General features: G+C 25.6%; 2 pseudogenes; one reads left to right on the forward strand and one right to left on the reverse strand.

Moving 5' to 3' along the window:
- The first annotated feature begins 10288 nt into the window (after positions 1 to 10288).
- On the forward strand, positions 10289 to 14054 carry LOC143220390 (cytochrome c oxidase subunit 1 pseudogene; annotated as a pseudogene).
- A 1641-nt stretch (positions 14055 to 15695) lies between these two features.
- On the reverse strand, positions 15696 to 16325 carry LOC143220391 (NADH-ubiquinone oxidoreductase chain 5 pseudogene; annotated as a pseudogene).
- Between the last annotated feature and the right edge of the window lie 3974 nt (positions 16326 to 20299).

Genomic DNA, 20299 nt, shown 5'->3' on the forward strand with positions numbered 1-20299 from the left:
TCGGAATCGCAAGATAGGTGAAGCAATTGACTTAGGCGTTCGACTCTTACAGAGGCTTGCTACGTCCTCGAGCAGGATGACTCGCGATTATTCTAATCACGAATGAGAATAAGCTGTCAATCTCCTAACATGTCTACTAATTTGTTTCCGTTAGCACTATGCATGAGACTCGCTACAGCGGGAGAGGTTCTAGGAGGTAATGTATTCGGTAAAAAAGAATGACTCCATAACAATTGTTAATATTCTCCGACGGATTGACCTTCTATTGTAATATTCATACCACGAATGAAGGTGTCTATTGCCAATCCTCTGCAGCGGATTTACATATTAAATGCCAAGGTTCACTCTCGGAATCTCAGGTAGATGGAGCTACTGACTTAGCCGCTCAAACTCAGGCCGAAGGTGGTAACTTTGTTGGACGATTTGACCCACGATCTCCTAATTCATGCATGAATTTAAGGTGTCGTCACTAAATTGTACACTAGTGTGTTTCCCTAATGACGTAGCTGTAATAACGGTACAGCGGGTTAGCTTCCCCGACGGAAAGGCATTCTGTCAAATGTTTGACATTACAGCAACTTGTAACGTTCTCTCACGGTGTGACGCCTCCATTTTTATATTCACTACGCGAATAAAGGTACCAATTGCCATTGGTGTACAGCGGATGTGCTCTCGGAATTCCTGGTTTGACTCTTGAAATCGCAGGATCCGTGAAACTATTGATTCAGCCGCTTGTCTCTCACAGAAGTTTGAACGTTCTCGATCGTTTTGACTCTCTATCTTACTATTCATACATGAAGGTAACGTGTCCGCCTGCTAATATGTCTTCTAATTTGCTTCCCTGAATACAAGGCAAGACACTTTGTATAGCATATTAGGTTCTTGGAAGGTAACGTGATCGGTAAAAAGATTGACTTATAACAATTGGTATATATCTCCGTGGATTTGCCTCCGTTCTTTAATACTCATGGCGTGAATTGAAATATCTACTGCCCGTATCATTCAGGAGATTTACTCCAGAATTACCTCGTTCGGCTCTAGGAATCACTGGGTAGGTGAACCTATTGACGTAGCCGATCGATCCTCTAAGGAGAGGGTAACGTTCTGGATGTGCTTGACCTTCGATGTTCTATTTTATTCATGAAATTAAGGTGGTCCGGCACTAAAATGTATTCACATTTGTTCCTCTGCACACCTTGGCATGCTGTCAAAACAGCGCCTAATGCTTCGGATGATAAGGACATTAATACAACGTCTGACTTTATACGAACTGGAAACGTTCTCACACGGATTGAAGCTCTACATTACCATTCAAACCGTGAATAGGGCGTCAATTGCCAATACTCTTTCGGCGGATTTACTTTCGGAATACCTGATTTGCCACTCGGAATGATAAGATATGTGGGGCTATGATTTAGACGTTGGACTCTCAGAGCGGTGGCAACGTTCTCAAAAGCTTTGACTCCCAATGTTGATATTTATACACCACTTGTGGAGTTCGTCCGCTAAAATATCTACTACTTTGTTCCCGTGCACATTAAGCAAGATCTAGAGTCAATTCCGATAGAAAACTTTTCCACGTCCATTTTGAGTGGCACAGCTAAGTCCAAGAGCTTCACCTATCCTGTGACTCCGAGTGTCAACCCTGGAATTGCAGGATTATATCCACTGTACAGTATCGGCATTAAAAACCTACATGCCGGTGTATATATTAAAGTTCAGCGTCACACGGATGTGCAACGTTACCTGTTGGAATAGAGTCCAACTTTTTACAGAAGTCCTTAACTTCCGAGGAGCCCAACCCGCTGTAGGATGTGTTTACCTCAGTGGGAACGGAATTAAATTAGTAGACGATATAGCAGACGGACACCTTATTTTCATGTATGAATTGCAAAATCTAGTGTCTAACTGTTCGTGTACGGTGATACATTTTTTGCTAGTCGCACAGCCTTGCCAATAACATAACCTATCCTGCGATTCCCAATTTTAAACGTGGTATCTCTGGTGTAATTCCACTGAACTGTTTTGGAAAACACATCTAAATTCACGATTTGAATATTGAAGTAGAGCAGCATACTGTTACAGCTCGTTTCCAATTGGTATAAAGTCAAACGTGACAATGAAGACCATACTCTCCTAAAGCCTAATCCGCTGTATCCAGAGTATAAGTACGAGCTCAAAGAAAGAATTTAACATGTATTTAGAATCGGGCACCATAATTGCGTGTATGAATAAGAAGATCAAATATCAGACCATCCTAGTACGTTTCCACCTTCTCTGATAGTCCAACGGCAAGGAAAGTAGCTTCACCTATCCTGTCATTCCGAGAGACAAACCAGCCATTCCGGGGAGTAAGACCGCCGAACAGCATTGGAAATAAAGACCTTAATTCACGGTATGAATATTATAATAGAGGGTCTATCAGTCGGGGAACATTACCAATTCGTATAGAGTAAACTTTTTACTGTTGGTATTACCTTCCGAGAACCAAGCCTGCTGCATTAAGAGGATATCGTCGTGTTCAGGGATGCAAGTTAGTATGCATTTTAGTGACGGCACCCATAAATTCATGTATGAAGTAGAAGTTCGGAGGACAAACAGTTCGGCAACGTTACCACCCTTCGCGAAAGTCGCACATTTAAGTCAATAGCTTCACCTGTCCTGTGATTCCGGGAGTCAACCCAGTCATTGCAGGAGTAAATCCGCTGAATCATATAGCCAATTGACACCATAATTCACAGTATGAACATAAAAGAAGATAGCCAATCTGTCGGAGATCTTTATCAATTGGTACAGAGTCACTCTTTTTTCCGAAGACCATACCCTCCGAGAACACAACTCGCTGTATCGAGATAATAATTTCGTCTCCAAGGATGCAAATTAGTACACATTTCAGTGACGTACACCTTTATTTCATGTACGAATTAGAAGAGCGGCGGTCAAATTGTTCCACAACGTTTCCACCTTCTTCGAGGGCTGAACATCAAGAACAATAGCTACACCTATCCGGGAGACAAACCAGTGTATACTACTGGCAACGGACATCTTAATTCACGGAATGAATATTAAGGTAGAGCGCCAAACCTTTGTCGAACTTAACCTATTGGCGTAGAGATAAACTTGATACAGAAAGCCTTACCTACCGCGAAACAACCCGCCTTATCGAGAGTCTAACTTTGTGCTCAGAGAAAAAAATTAGTATTTATTTCAGTGATGGACACCTTGACTTCATGTATGAATTAGATGCTCGAGTCTCAAACGTGGAGACCGTTACAACCTTCTGCGAGAGACGAGCGGGCTAAGTCAATAGCTTTCACCTATCCTGCGATTCCGAAAGACAAACCAGGTATTGCTGGAGTAAGTCCGCTGAATGGTAATGGCTATTGATTCCTAAATTCACGGCTCGAATATGACTGTAGAGCGACATGCGGTATGAGAGCGTTTACAATTGGTACAACGTCAAATGCTTTACGCAAGGCCATACCTTCCGAGAATCTCACCCGCTGATTCGAGACTATAAGTTCGTGTCCAGAAAAACGCAATAGCTTACAGTTTCGAGACGGGCACCATAATTTCGTACATGAATTAGAAGATCGCGGATCAATCCTATTGAGAACGATGCCACCTTCTAAGAGAGACAACGGCTAAGTCAATAGCTGCACCTATCCTGTGATTCCGAGAGTCAAGCCTGGCATTCCGGGAGTAAACCCGCTGAACAGTATTGGCAATGGACACCTTAATTCACGGTTTGAATATTGACGCAGACAGTCAAACCGTTGCAGAACCTTACCTATTGGTACAGAGTCAAACATTTTACCGATAGCCCAACCTTCGGAGACGCTAACCCGCCGTGTCGAAAGTATTATTTCGTGGTCGGAGGAAGAACTTAGTATTCATTTCAGTGAATTGGCACCTTGACGTCATGCATCAGTTAGAAGATTGAGCACCAAACCGTTCAAGAACGTTATCACCTTCTGTGTGAGACGAACGTCTAAGTCAATAGCTTCACATATCCTGTGATTCCGAAAGTAAAATCACGTACTCCTGGAATAAATCCCCTGCACATCACAGGCATTAGCCACCATAATTCACGGAATAAATATTAGAGTACACAGTCTAACCGTTGTGGAATGATACCTACTGGTGCAGAGTCAAACTTTTTATTGAAGGCCTTACTATCCGAGAAACAAACCCGCTGTTGGGAGAATATGACATTGTGGTCAGAACAGAAAATAGAATAAATATAGTAAGAGGCAACTTAATATCCTCTATGGATCAGAAGATCGAGTGTCACACCGTTCGATAATGTTAGCACCATCTTTGAGATACCAGCGACTATGTCAAAAGCTACACCGATCCTGTTCTTTCCGAGAGTCAAAAATGGTATCCGGGATTAAATCCGCTGAACAGTATTGGCAATAGACGCTTACATCGCGATATGGATATTAAGGTTGAGAGTCTAACCGGCAGAGAACAGTACCAATTGGTATAAAATCATTTTTTACCAATAACTTACCTTCCGAGAACCCACCCGCTGCAGGTACTGTGCTCTATATTTTTCATGTCTTCAAGTTAGTTGACATTATAGCAGACGGACACGTTATATTCATGCATATATAGAATGTCTAGGGCAAACCGTGCGAGAAAGTTACCGCATTCTTTGGAAGTCGCACAGGTTAGTCATTAGCTTCACCCACCCTGTGATTCTGAGAGTCAAACCAGGTATTCCGGGAATAAATCAGCTGTCTAGTATTAGCAACTGACCCCATAATTCACGGTCTGAATACTAAATATACAGCGTCAGACCGTTTGAGGACGTTACCAATTGCTATAAAGTCAAACGATCTTCCGAAGGCCATACCCTCCGGAAAATTGACCCACTGTATCGGGGGCATAAATGCGTATTCAGCGGTACACAACAGTATGCACTTTAGTGGCGAGCACCAAAATTTCATTAATGAATCCGAATATCGATGGTGAAACCGAGTGCGAACCATACCACCTTCTTTGCGAATCGAACGGCAGTGCCAGTAGCTTCACTTATCCTATGGTTCCGAGAGTCAAATCAGGTATTCCAAGAGTAAATCTGCAGTTCTGAATGGGTAATAGGGACTCTATGTCAAGGTATAAATATTAAAGTACACCCCCAAACCATTGCCGAACGTTACCTATTGCACCATTGCCAAACCTTTAACCGAATGCCTAACATTCCCAGAAGCTAACCCGCTGTATCGAGTGTATAACGACGTGTTCAGAGACGCAAATTAGCATTCATTTTAGGGACTCGCACGTTAATATCGTGTATGAATTTGAAGTCCAGGGTCAAACCCTTTGAGAACATTACTCCATTCATTGGGGGTCCAGCGCTAAAACAATAGCTTCACATATCCAGTGATTCGAAAAGTCAAACCAAGTATTGCTGGAATTAATACGTTGGCCAGTATTGCCAATAGGCACCATAATTCACGGTTTTGATAAAAAGGTAGAGCGTCAAACCGTTTGCGAGCACTGCCAATTGGTATAAAATCAAAACACTTTACAGATGGTATTACTTTCGGTGAAACAAACTCGCCGTTTGGAGGGTATAACTTCGAGTTCAGAGAAAGAAATTAGTATTCAGTTCAGTGACGGTACGTTAACTTCATCTATGCATTAGAAGAACGTGCGTCATACCGGTCGAGAACGTTACCACCTTCTGTGAGAGACGAACGGTTAAGTCAATAGATTCACACATCCTGTGATTCCGAGTGTTAGACCATATTTCCTGGGAGTAAGCGCGCTGTACAGTATTGGCAATCGATACCTTAACTCAGGGTTTGAATATTAAAGCACTCAGTTAAACCGTTGTAGATCTTTACTTATTGGCATAGAATCAAATTTCTTATCGATGGCCTTGCCTTCTGGGAAGACCAACCCTGTGTAAGTGGTGCCTTGCTTAGTGTTCATGGAATCATAAAAGTAAACATTATAGTGACGGCACCTAATTTCATGAACGAATTATATAATCCAGGGTTATACCTTTCGGGAATATAATTTATACTAATGTGATTCTATATCCTCGAAGTCACACCGTCGATACAGCGGGTTTTCATCTAGGTTGGTAAAACTTTCTGTAAAACGGTTGACTTTGAAGAAACTGGTAACGATCTCACACGGGGTGATGCACTATTTTAAAATGCAAACCATGGAGTAAGGTGTCTGTAGCCAAAAATGATCAGCGGATTTACTCTCGGAATACCTGGTTGGACTCTCGGGATCACAGGTATAGGTGGAGCTATTGACTTATACGTTCGACTCTCAAACGGGGTGGTAACGTTCTCGTACGGTTTGAACCACGATCTTCTAATTCATAAATGAAGTCATCGTGCCCGTCACTGAAATGATTACTAATTTCATTCACTGATCGCGATGTTATACTCTTGATATGGCGGGTTAGCTTCTCCGAAGGCGGGGCTATCGGTATAATGTTTAACTCTATACAAATAGGTAACGTTCTACAACGGTTTGACGTTCTGCATAATATTCAAACCATGAATTAAGGTGTGAATTGCCAATGCTCATCAGCGGATTTACTCCTGGAATAGTAGGCTTGGCTCTCGGAGACACAACTGTTGATGATGCTTATGACTTTGCCCTTCCGACATTAAAAGTAGCTGGTAAGGATCTCGAACGATTTGACACTCGATCTTCGAATTCATACCTTGACTTAAGGTGAACATCAGTAAAGTGTATACTAATTTATTTCTCTGTATAAGAAGATATACCCCTGATACAGCGGGATAGCTTCTCGGAAGGTACGGCCTTCGGTGTGAAGTTAGACTCTATACCGATAGATAACGTTGCACATCTGTGTGACACAGTACTTTTATATTTATACCGGGAAGTAGGTTTTTTAATGTAGATACTGTACAGCGGATTTACTCCCAGAGTGACTAGTTCGACTCTTGGAACCACAGGATTGGTGGAGCCATTGACTTAGCTGTTAGAGTATCATTGAAAGTTGTAACGGTCTCGAACTGCTTTATCCTCGATCTTCTAATTCATATATGATGTTAAGGTGCCCGTCGCTGAAATGAATACTAGCTTCTTTCTCTGTAGACGAATTTATTCTATTGATGAAGCAGATGAGGTTCGCGGAAGGTAAGGACTTCGGTAAAACGTTTGACATTACACCAATTGGTAATGCACGCAAACGATTTGACGCTCTACGTTAATATTCCAACCATGTATTAAGGTGCCAATAGCCAATACTATTCAGCGGATTTGCACCCGGAATATCTGGTTTGTCTGTCGGAATCGCACGATAGGTGAAGGTATTTACGTAGCGGTTCTTCTCTCACAGATGGTGGCAACGTTCTCGACCGGTTTTACCCTCGATTATCTAATTCATACATAACGTTATGGTGCCCGTCTCCGAAGTGGAGACTAATTTCTTTCCATGAACAAGAAGGTGTACTCACGGTACAGCGGGTTAGATTTTCGGAGGGTAAGGTCTTCGGTAAAAGGTTTCACTTTATACCAATTGGTAACGTTCTTAAACGGCTTGACGCTCTACTTTAGTATTCAAACCGTGAATTAAGATGTCTATTGCCAATACTGCTGAGCGTATTTGCACCAGGAATACTTCGTTTGACTTTCGGAATCGCAGGATACGTGAAGATATTGCCATGTCCGTTCGGCACTCAGGGAAGGTGGTAACTTTCTCGATATGTTTAACACTCAATCTTAGAATTCATACTTGAAATTAATGTGCCTGTTTCTAAAGTGTATAATGATATGCTCCTCTAAACACGAAGACATCACCTGGATGGGCGGGTTAGCTTCTCCAAAAGTAAGGCCTTCGGTAAAAAGTTTGACTATATAGCAATAGGCAACGTTCAACAACGGTTTGATTCAGATAATTAATATTCATACCATGAAATTGCGTGTCTAATGCTAATACCGTTCAGCAGGTTCAGACGCGGACCACCTGGTTTGTCTAGTATTGTGGTGAGCTAATTTTATTGCATATATATGAAAATTTGTTCGATTGAAATTTTCTACTGTTGACAAATTTGATTAAATTTAAAATATAAATGAGCTGATTACTAAGCTTATAGATTCATAATCTATCGATATATTATAAAATAATGTTTTACATGAAATATATATTTAATAATTAATTTTACACTATTTTAGTCGGATAGTATAAATTAATTTATTATAAATAATTAAATTTATATTTTTTAGTCGAGTAGTATAAATTAATTTATTATAAATATTTTAGTTGAGTAGAATATAATTATAATTAAATTATAATATGAGTTTATTAAATAATTACATTTCAAAATGTGATTTATTTACTACTTATAGGTTTGTTAATTATCTTGTAATAATTTATTTAAAATCTATGAATATTAAATAAATATTTATTTCATGAAGTTATAATTTATTTTAATATTTTCTAGGTTTATTAATTTAATAAGGATATAAAACCTATAAACATTAAATGAATATAGTTTATTAATATTTATAGGTTGATTAGTTGTTTAATATATTTAAGGATACAAAACCTATAAAATATTAAAAATTATTTATTTTAATAGTTTATAGGTTTATGAATTTAATTTATTTAAGGATATTATTAATATTTATAGGATTATTAATTATTTAATTTATTTAAGAATACAAAACCTATAAATATTAAAAATTATTTATTTTAAAATTACATAGGTTTATTAATTTAATATATTTAAGGATATAAAACATATAAATATTAAATGAATATTGCTTCTAATATTTATAGGTTTATTAATTATTTTATAATAATTTATTTAAAATTGCAAATTTATAAATATTGAAACTTATAATTTATTTTAATATTTTATAGGTTTATTAATTATTTATAATAATTTATTATATATACATATATAATATTCCTGATAGAAGGAATATTTTGATAAGATATTTACATAAATTTGTTTACTATTATTAGTTACAAAAATTTTAAAATAATTTCAAATATTATACTATAATTTAATTTTCAATAAATTATATGAATTAATTTTGAAATATAAATCTATGAACTTTATATATTTAATATTTATTTTATATTTATTTTTTTTATTATTATCAAATATTATTTCAAAGTGATTTATATTTGAGATTGTAACATTTATTAGAATCAGAATAATTAATTTAAATTCTAATAATAAATTATCGAGTTTATTGATTTTTTATATATCAATAATTTCTAGAATTTTATTGGTAATTTTTATAATGAACTTCATAAATTTGGTTGAAATAATTTATTTGAAAAATTTATTACATTATTCTTTACTAATTTCATTGACAATAAAATTAGGATTATTTCCTTTTCATTTTTTAATAATTAAATCTTATGAATTAATAATGTGTAATTGTATTTTATTATCTTCAACTTTAATAAAACTTATTATTTTAAATTTTTATTGTTTAATTTTAAAATTAGATTACAATATAATATTATTTGGAATTTTTAGAACTATATATTTATCTATTTATATATTAAAATTAATTAATATAAAAAAAAGAATCAGATGTTCAACTTTAATATTAAATTATATCTTAATTATTGTTTTATATATTAACGAAAAATATTTTTATTTATTAATATTATTTAATATATTTATCATTTATATATTATTATTTATATTATATAAATATAAATTTAAGGGTAATAATTTAAATAATTTTATATTAATTTATGAAAATAATTTAATTATTTTATTTCTACTAATTTTATTAGTCTATTCAATATAAACAATTTTTTTTCTTTTATTATTAAATGATTATAAATTATAAATTTCATATATATTATTGAATATAATATATTTATTAGACTTCTAGTTTTATTAATCAGAAATATTTATTTATATTGTTATATAAAAATTATTATATTTTTATTTATAAATATAAATTTTTTTAAAATTTTTTATTAATTTTATTAATTTCTATTAATTTTAATTTTAAGTTTAATTTTTGAATATTATTTTTAACAATATTTAATATTTTAATAATATTTATATTCAATATATTATAAAAATTAAATACTTAATACATTTTGTTTATATAATTTTAAATTTGCAATTTAATGTTTCTTAAACTGTAATTAAAAATTATGAAATATAAAAAGTATAGTGTCTGATAAAAGAAATAAATTGTAAATTTATTAATAAAAATTTTAAAATTTTTTAATACCATACAAATTTTAAATTAAATTAAAAATAATTATTTTTCTAAATGAAAACAAATTTTAATTTTAATTTTAATTAAGTGATTAATATCAACAAATCATGAAGATATTGGCATTCTGTATTTTATATTAGCTATATGATCGGGAATAATTGGTTCCCCCTTAAGATTTTTAATTCGTGTAGAATTAAGAATTCCTGGAATATTTTTAAATAATGATCAATGACATAATTCTTTAATTACCATTCATGCATTTTTAATAATTTTTTTTATAATTATACCATTTTTAATTGGAGGATTTGATAATAGATTAATTCCTTTAATATTAAGGTCCCCTGAAATATCATTTCCTCAAATAAATAATATTTGACTTCGATTACTACCTCCTTCATTATTATTATTATTAATTAGAAGAATTTTTAATTTTATATGTAGAACTGGTTGAACTGTATGTCCACCTTTATCTAATTATATTTTTCATTCATCTCCTTCTGTAGATTTTACAATTTTTTATTTACATATATCTGGTATTTCATCACTTTTAAGTGCTACAAATTTAATAACTACAGATATATTAATAAAAAATTTTAGATTAGATTTAGATAAAATACCTTTATTTCCTTGATCTCTTTTAATTACAATAATTTTATCTTTATTATCTTCACCTGTTGTAGCAGGAGCTATTTGAATATTATTATTCGATCGTAATTTTAATACATCTTCCTTTGATCCTATAGGAGGCGGAGATCCTGTATTATCTGAACATTTATTTTGATTTTTTGGTCATCCAGAAGATTATATTTTAATTTTACCTGGTTTTGAATAAATTTCTCAAATTATTATAAATGAAAGTGGTAAAAAAGAAGTATTTGGTAATTTAGGAATAATTTATGCAATATTGGGGATTGGATTTTTTGGTTTTATTGTTTGATCTCATCATATATTTACTATTGGAGTAGATGTAGATACTCGTGCTTATTTTACATTAGCAACTGTAGTCATTGCTGTTCCTACTGGAATTATAGTTTTTAAATGATTAGCGACTTATTATGGCTCAAAATTTAAAATTAATAATTCTATTATATGATCTTTAGGTTCTATTTTACTATTTGCAATTGGAGGCTTAAGAGGAATTATATTATCTAATTTATCAATTGATATTATTTTACATGATACATTTCATTATGTTTTATCAATAGGAGCTGTTTATTCTATTATTTCCAGATTTACTCACTGATATCCTTTAATTACTGGTTTAATATTAAATAAAAAATCATTAGCATATCAATTTTCAATAATATTTATTGGAGTAAATTTAACATATTTTCTTCAACATTTTTTAGGTTAAATAGGAATACCTCGACGTTATTCTTATTATCCTGATTCTTATTATTGTTGAAATCTATTATCTTCAATTGGTTCTATTATTCCATCAAATAGAATAATTTTTTTATTATTTTTAATTTTAGAAAGTTTAATTTATTATCGATTATTGTTATTTAAATTTTTTCAATCTTCTATAGAATGATTAATAAATTGTCCTCCATTAAATCATTCCTTTAATGAGTGTAGAATTTTAATAATTAAAAAATTTTTGTATGGCAGAAAAGTGCAATGAATTTAAAATTCAGTTATATAAAATTTAATTTTATTATTGAAAATAGCAACATGAAATATATTATTTTTTCAAAATTCAAATTCTTTTTATTATGATAATTTAATTTATTTACATACTTTTATAATAATATTTATATCAATAATTATAGTTCTAACTTCATTTTTAATTGCTGATGTTTTAAGTAATAAATTTATTAATTTATATTTATTAAAAAATCATTTAATTGAAGTAATTTGAACAATTATTCCAATAATTATTCTATTATTTATTTGTTTTCCATCTTTAAAGATTTTATATTATATTGATGAATTATTAAATCCTATTCTTTAAATAAAATCAATTGGTCATCAATGATATTGATCTTATTAATATTCTGATCTTAATAACATTGAATTTGATTCATATATATTAATATATGAATCAATAAATCAATTTCGATTACTAGATACAGATAATCGAATAGTTTTTCCTATAAAATTACATTTACGTTCATTAGTTTCATCAACTGATGTAATTCATTCATGAACTGTACCATCTTTAGGTATTAAAATTGATGCAATTCCAGAACGAATTAAACAATTTAATTTATTTTGTTTACGTGCTGGATTATATTTTTGACAATGTTCTGAAATGTGTGGTATAAATTATAGATTTATGCTAATTACTGTTGAAAGAACATATTTAACTAATTTTATAAAATGAATTTAAAATAAAGTTTAATTAAAAAATTAGATAAAATATATAACATTAAATTGTCAATTTAAAAAAATATATTTTATTATTTTTTAAATATTTAAATCATTATATATCTAAAATTTTTAAAAATTGATTTCTTAAATCAATAATAGTAACAATTACTTTCATGAATTCCACAAATAAGACCAATTTTTTTATCTGAACTATATATTTTTATAATTTTTAACTTATTATATTTAATAATTAATGTAAATTATATATTAATTAATTTAATTTATAATAAAAAAAATTAATTTTAATAAATGAATATTAATTTTGTAAATTTATTTGAAATATTTGATCCAACAATTAGAATAAATTATTATAGAAATTTTATTTCCAACTGAATATTTATTTACTTTCCTATTATATTTTATATAACTTTATTTAATAATTAGTATATTATTTTAAATTGAATTTATATTTTATTTATTAAATTTATTAAATTAATATGTAAAGAATTCATTATAATTTATAAATATAATTCAAATATTATTATTTTTATAAATTTATTAATATATATTCTTACTACTAATTTTTTAGGATTAATTCCTTATGTACTTACTCCAACAAGATATTTATTATTTAATTTAATATTATCATATACATTATGAATGGCTTTAATTTTATATGTAATAATAAATTCTAGTAAATTATTCTTTATTCATGTAGTACCTTTAAATTCAGCGTTATATTTAATAAATTTTATTGTAATTATTGAATTAATTAGAAATATTATTCGTCCTTTAACTTTATCAACTCGATTATGTGCTAATTCAATTTCTGGTCATTTAATTTTAACATTATTAGGCAATTATTATTATTATGTGCAAATTCAATTTCTGGTCATTTAATTTTAACATTATTAGGCAATTTTATTTTAAATTATTTAAATTTAATCTTTATTTCTTTTTGAATTCAAAATATAATAATAATTTTAGAAATTTTTATATCATTTATTCAAGATTATGTATTTTCAATATTAACAATTTTATATTATTTTTAATATTAAAATTTTATGATAAAAAATAATTTTCCTTATCATTTAGTTACATTATAACCTTGACCCTTATTAATATCATTAAATTTAATTAATTCAATAACTGATATAATTAATTTAATATATTTTAAATTTAATTATCAATTATTAATAATAATTTTTAATATAATTATAGTTTTTATTATATCAATACGAGGTATTATTCGTGAATGAACTTATCAAGGACATCATACAAATTATGTAATAAATTTTTAAGAACTTTGTACAATTTTATTTATTTTATCTGAATTATTTTCTTTCATTTCTTTTTTTTTTTGAAGTTCTTTTCATATATATATTTCTTCCTCAATTGAAATTATAAATATATGATCTCCTAAGGGTATTATTATATTTAATTATTTTGAAACTGCATTATTGAATTCCATTATTTTAATCTATTCAGGATTTACCCTTTTAATGTGTTACAATTATATATTAAAGTATAATTAAAAAATCAATTATATATTTAATTTATACATTAATTATAGGTTTATTATTTACAGTAGTTCAATTATTTGAATATATTTATTCATATTTTACAATTAATGGTAGCGTTTTTGGTTCATTATGCTTTTTAATAACTGGATTTCATGGATTTTATGTATTAATTGGATTAATTATATTATTTTATACACTTTTACGATTAGAATTTAATCATTTTTTAAAATCTCATCATATTATTTTTGAATTTCCAATTTGATATTGACATTTTGTAGATATAATATGATTATTTTTGTATTTCAATTTATATTTATTAGATTTAATTTATTATATTTTGTAGAAATAAATTCATTTAATTTCCAATTAAATAATTATTATAAAATTAATATATATAAAATACTTATTATAGTAAATTTTATTTAATTACATTTATTAGTAATATTAGTTTCATTAATTTTATTTTCTCTTAAATTTTTATTTCCTATAATATTTAAAAATAAATTTGAAAAACAGTTATGTTTTGAATGTGGCGTCAATATAATTTCTAAAGCTATTTTACCATTTTCTTTTCCTTCTTATATAATATCCTTAATATTTTTAATTTTTTATGTCGAAATTGTTGTCTTAATACCAATTACTTTATATTAAATAATATAGATGATTATTATATAGAATTATTAATTTCTTTTCTTCTATTTTCTTTATTTATTATATTATTAATCGAATGAATAAATGAATATTTTAATTGATTATATTAATAATATTTAAATAGTTTAAAAAAATATTGATCTGTGAAGTCAAAGATATAAAAAACCATTTTAAATTAAGAATTACTTTAAATATAAAAAAAATATTTAAAAAATTAAAAATTTTCTTTAATATTTTGAATATTATACTCTTTTTATAAGCAATTTAAATATTTAATGAAATAAAAATGAATAAAGATTCTACCTTTATAATTAATATTAAAAATATTATTGTTTCTAACATATATATATTTAATTGAAGCCAAATTAGAAGTAATTTATTATTAATAAATTTAATGAATAAAAATTCCAATTTTTTATGTAGTTTATATAAAATTTTATATTTTCAATATAAAGATATTTATATTTTAAATTATAGCAATTAAATATATAAAAGTAAAAATTTTACATTTAATTTCGAATTAAAAATTTGGTTTATAAAAAACTTATATATATAATATGTATATGTATAATAATAATTAATAAATAAATAATTTATTTGAAAAAGTTAATAATTAAAATATAAAAATTAATAATATTATAAATTTTAAAATTAAAATAAATATTGATTTTATTTAATGATATATTAATATACTTGTAATTAATTTTATAATAATTTTTTCAAATATAATTTCATATAAATAAATATATTGTAAAGATTTTAAATAAGATTTTTTCTAAATTAAATTTAAATTTATAAAGTTGTAATAAAATATTATAATATTTTGTTTAAATATTAATTTATTTAGAATTCTATTTAATAAAAATCTTAACATAAGATTTTTAAAAATTAATATTTTTATAAAAAAGTTTAGAACTATAATTTCTAATATAAATATTAAATGAAATATAATTTTACTTCAAATAATTCTAAAAATGATTATAATTAATATGCAAAAATTTATTAAATTATCTTCTTTAATGTAAAGTGAATTAAAATTAAAATTTTTATTTAATAAATTTATTTTAATTCGAAAAGAATATATAACAGTTAATATTGTTCTAATAATTAATTTTAAATTTCTAAATAAATCTATTTTTGAAATAATATAATTTTCAATTTTTAAATCTTTAGAATAAAATCCAACTAAAAAAGGAAAACCTATTAAACTAAATAAAGAAAATATAAAAATTAATCTTATTATTGGATAAATATAAAATATTCCAGTAGAAAATTTGAAATTATGATTATTATTTAAATAACTAATATAGCTTCCTGCACATATAAATATTAATGATATAAATATTGAATGAATAAATAAATGTAAAAAATCTGAATCCTTTAAGTTTAAAAAAAAAATTCTTATTGTAAAACTTAATTGACTTGAAGTTGAATATGCAACAATTTTTTTAATAACTTATTAAAAATTTGCAGAAATTCCTGAATATAATACTGTTAATTTTGAAATTAATAAATTAAAACTTTTATAATTTATTTCTAATAATTCTAAATATCGAAGTAATAAATATACACCTGCCGTTACGAATGTGGAAGAATGAACTAAAGATGAAACTGGTGTTGGAGCTATTATAGCTATTGGTAATCATGTACAAAACGGAATTTGTGATCTTTTAATAAAAATTAATATAATAAATAAAATTATTATTAAATTATTAAATTTATATAATAATGAATTTCATCTACCAAATATTATTATTATAGAAATTAATATTAGTAATGAACAATCACCTAAACGATTTTAAATAATTGTTAATGTTCCGGAATTAAAAGACTTATTTTTTTTACAATAACTAATTGAACAATAAGAGATTAATCCTAATCCATCTCAACCAATTATAATAGTTAATATAGTGAAACTAATAATTAAAAAATATATAGAAATTAAGAATAATGTTACTAAATAAAAAAATCGTTTAATTATAGTATTTTCTAAATTTATATGACTAATTCTATATAATAAAATTATTGATCTAATTAATGGTACTAAAAATAAAAATACTATTCTTTTTGAATTCAAATAAGTTATAAAATTAAATTTTATAGAATTCAATCTAAAAATACATCATTCTACAATAATAATATTATTAATTAATAAATAATAAAAATTTAAAATAAAAAAAAAACTTAATGAAAATAAATAAATTCTATAAATATATAATTTAATTATAATTTAAAATTAATATCTTATTAATAAAGCTAATTTTTAAAATTAATATTTTGTAATTATTTAAATTTAAACTAAAATTCAATTATATACAAAAATATTTAAAGGAATTCAATGTATTATTAAAGTAAAATAATTAATTAATTTACCATTTAATAAGTTAAATTTAAAATAATAATTGCCATGATAAATAAATGAAAATAAATAAATTGAATAAATAAATCATAATAAATAATATCAAAGTAATATTAATAATAAAACTTTATATTTATAAATTAAACTTATTAATAAAAAAATTTCTCTAATTAAATTTATTGAAAACGGAGCAGATCTATTTGAAGAACATAACATAAATCATATTAAAGATATTGCAGGTATTAAATTAATTTTACCTTTATTTATTATTAATAAACGTCTATTTGATTGTTTATAACTTATTCCAATTAAATAAAATAATCCAGATGATCTTAATTCATGATAAATTATTATTATATATGTATCACACATACCTAATTTAGTAAAAGTTATTATTCCTACTAATATTATTCCCATATGAATAGTAGATGAAATAGCACCAATTAATTTTATATCTATCTGACGTAAACATATAATTCTTAAAATGAGAATTCCTGAAATTCTAATTATTAAAATATAATTATTTATTTTTAAAAAGTGATACTAAAAATAAATATTAATCGTAAAAATCCATAACTTCCTAATTTTAATATAATTGATGCTAAAATTATTGAACCATAAGAAGGTGCTTCTACATGAGCTTCCAATAACCATGAATGTATCATATATAGAGGAATTTTAACTAAAAATGATAATAATATATAAATAAATATAAATATTGAAATATAATTACTAGTTAACTTTATTCACTTAAAATTAAAATTATTATTTCTTATATATAAATATAAAAGAATAAGTAATAAAATCAATGAAAAAAATAAAGTGAAGAACATTAAATAAAATCTTGGTAAAATTCAATTTATAGAATTACCTCAATTTATTAATAATGAAAATATAATTAATAATCTAGCCACAAATATTGAATAAAAAAATAAGTAACTTAATGAAATAAAAAAAAAATATATATAAATATCATTATTATATAATCAATTAATAAACATAATTTATATTCTTTATTTAAATTTAAAAAAATTAAAGAAAGAATTCATAAAGTTAAAATTAATAAATTAAAAGAGTAATATCTTGATCTTAAATTTATAACAATAAACCTTAAATCGAAACAATTTAATTTTATCATCATAAAAAACGTTATTAAAAATAATAAATTAGAATTCAAAATTAAATGAATTTTAGATAAAAAAAATATTAATAATAAAATTAAAAATTCATTCATTTAAAAATTTCGATTAATTAATCTAATTAATTTCATTTTTTGATGACCATACATATAATTTAATCTTACTATTAAGGATAATCCTAAAATTGCTTCTCCTACTGAATAAATCAAATATATTAAATATATTCATCTATTACTATTACAGATTAAGTATATTAAAATTCTAAAGGAAATATATTCAATTAAAATTAAAAATATTAATAACTAATTATTAAAATAAAATAATATAATAAATTTAAATAATAAAATAATAATTATAATTTCAACAATTATTATTGTTTAATAAAAATATTAATTTTGTATATTAATAAAAGTAATTAACTACTTAAAGCTAAATTATATTTTTATATTAATAAAATTCAAAAACTTTTAAATAAAATTATTATAGTATCCACAACTATTGTTTCCAATAACAATTTTTTGGTAATTAAATTAAATATTATAATATACATACACATATACATATGTATAAATATAATTTATAATAATAAGAATAAATTTAACATCATTAATTGTATCACTTTCAATTATAAATTTAATATTTGAAATTAATAATTTTTATTCTCCTATAACATATTTATTATTTTTTAAAATTTATTCCATAGGAATATTTTTTTTTAATTATTGTTTTAATTATAATATATTTTTTATATATAAATTAATTACATCTATAAATATTTACATTTCAGGTATTATAATTGTTTTTTCTTATTTTATTACTTTATTAAATTTACCAAAATTTACATGTAATAAAATTAATATTCTATGATTATTTATTAATTGATTAATAATTTATATAAATATATAAATTATTCTTTTATTTAAAAATTATTTATGTAATAATTCAAATTTAGATTTAAATATTAATTTATTAATAATAATTGAAATAAAAAAATTTATTCAAATCTTAATATATTATTTTTATAATTATAATATTTCATATTACTTTATATTTTTCAGTTAAAGTAACATCCATTATGAAAAAATGTTTACGAAAAATAATGTAAATTAGTATGAATTAATATATAAAATTAAAACGTAATAAAACGGTAAATAAATAAAACTAAAAATAAATTTTAATGTTTTATTACTTTTTAATTTTTTATATAAATATTAATATTATTATATCTACAAATATTAATATCATATGAAATTTTGCATCAATTCTTGGATTACTTTTATTAATTCAAATTATTCCAGGTTCTATTTTATCATTACATTATTGTCCAAATATTAATTTTGCATTTATAGGAATTTCTAATATTATAAAAGATGTAAATTCTGGATAACTAATTAGATTAATTCATATGAATGGAGCATCTTTTTATTTTGTAATAATATATTTACATATTGCACGAAACTTATTTTATTATTCATTTAAATTGAATATAGTTGGAAATATTGGAACTACAATTTTTTTATTATCAAGAATAACAGCATTCATAGGTTATGTTTTACCATTAGGACAAATATCCTTTTGAGGAGCTATAGTAATTACAAAGTTAGTATCAGAAATTCCTTATATTGGTCGATTATTAGTAGAATGAATTTCAGGGGAATTTTCAATTAATAATCCAACATTAAATCGATTTTTTTCATTACATGTTATTTTACCATTAATTATAATAATAATAGTAATATTACATTGAATTATTTTACATATAACAGGATCAACAAATCCTGTAGGAACAAGTAGAAATATTTATAAAATTCCATATTATGCTTACCTTATAATTAAAGATTTAATAGGATTTATTATAATTCAAACTCTATTTATATTTATTAACATTCAATATCCTTATTATTTTGGAGATCCTGATAATTATAAAATAGCCAATTCAACAATTACACCAATTCAGATTAAACCAAAATGATATCCTTTATTTGCTCATTCAATTTTACGATCAATTCCTAATAAATTAGGAGGAGTAATTAGATTAATATTTTCAATTTTAATCATATTTACCTTACCTTTAATAAATATAAATTAATTAACAAATTTTAAAATTT

Source organism: Lasioglossum baleicum, unplaced genomic scaffold (genome assembly GCF_051020765.1).
Source record: "Lasioglossum baleicum unplaced genomic scaffold, iyLasBale1 scaffold0878, whole genome shotgun sequence".
In the NCBI taxonomy this organism is placed as follows: Eukaryota; Metazoa; Arthropoda; class Insecta; order Hymenoptera; family Halictidae; genus Lasioglossum; species Lasioglossum baleicum.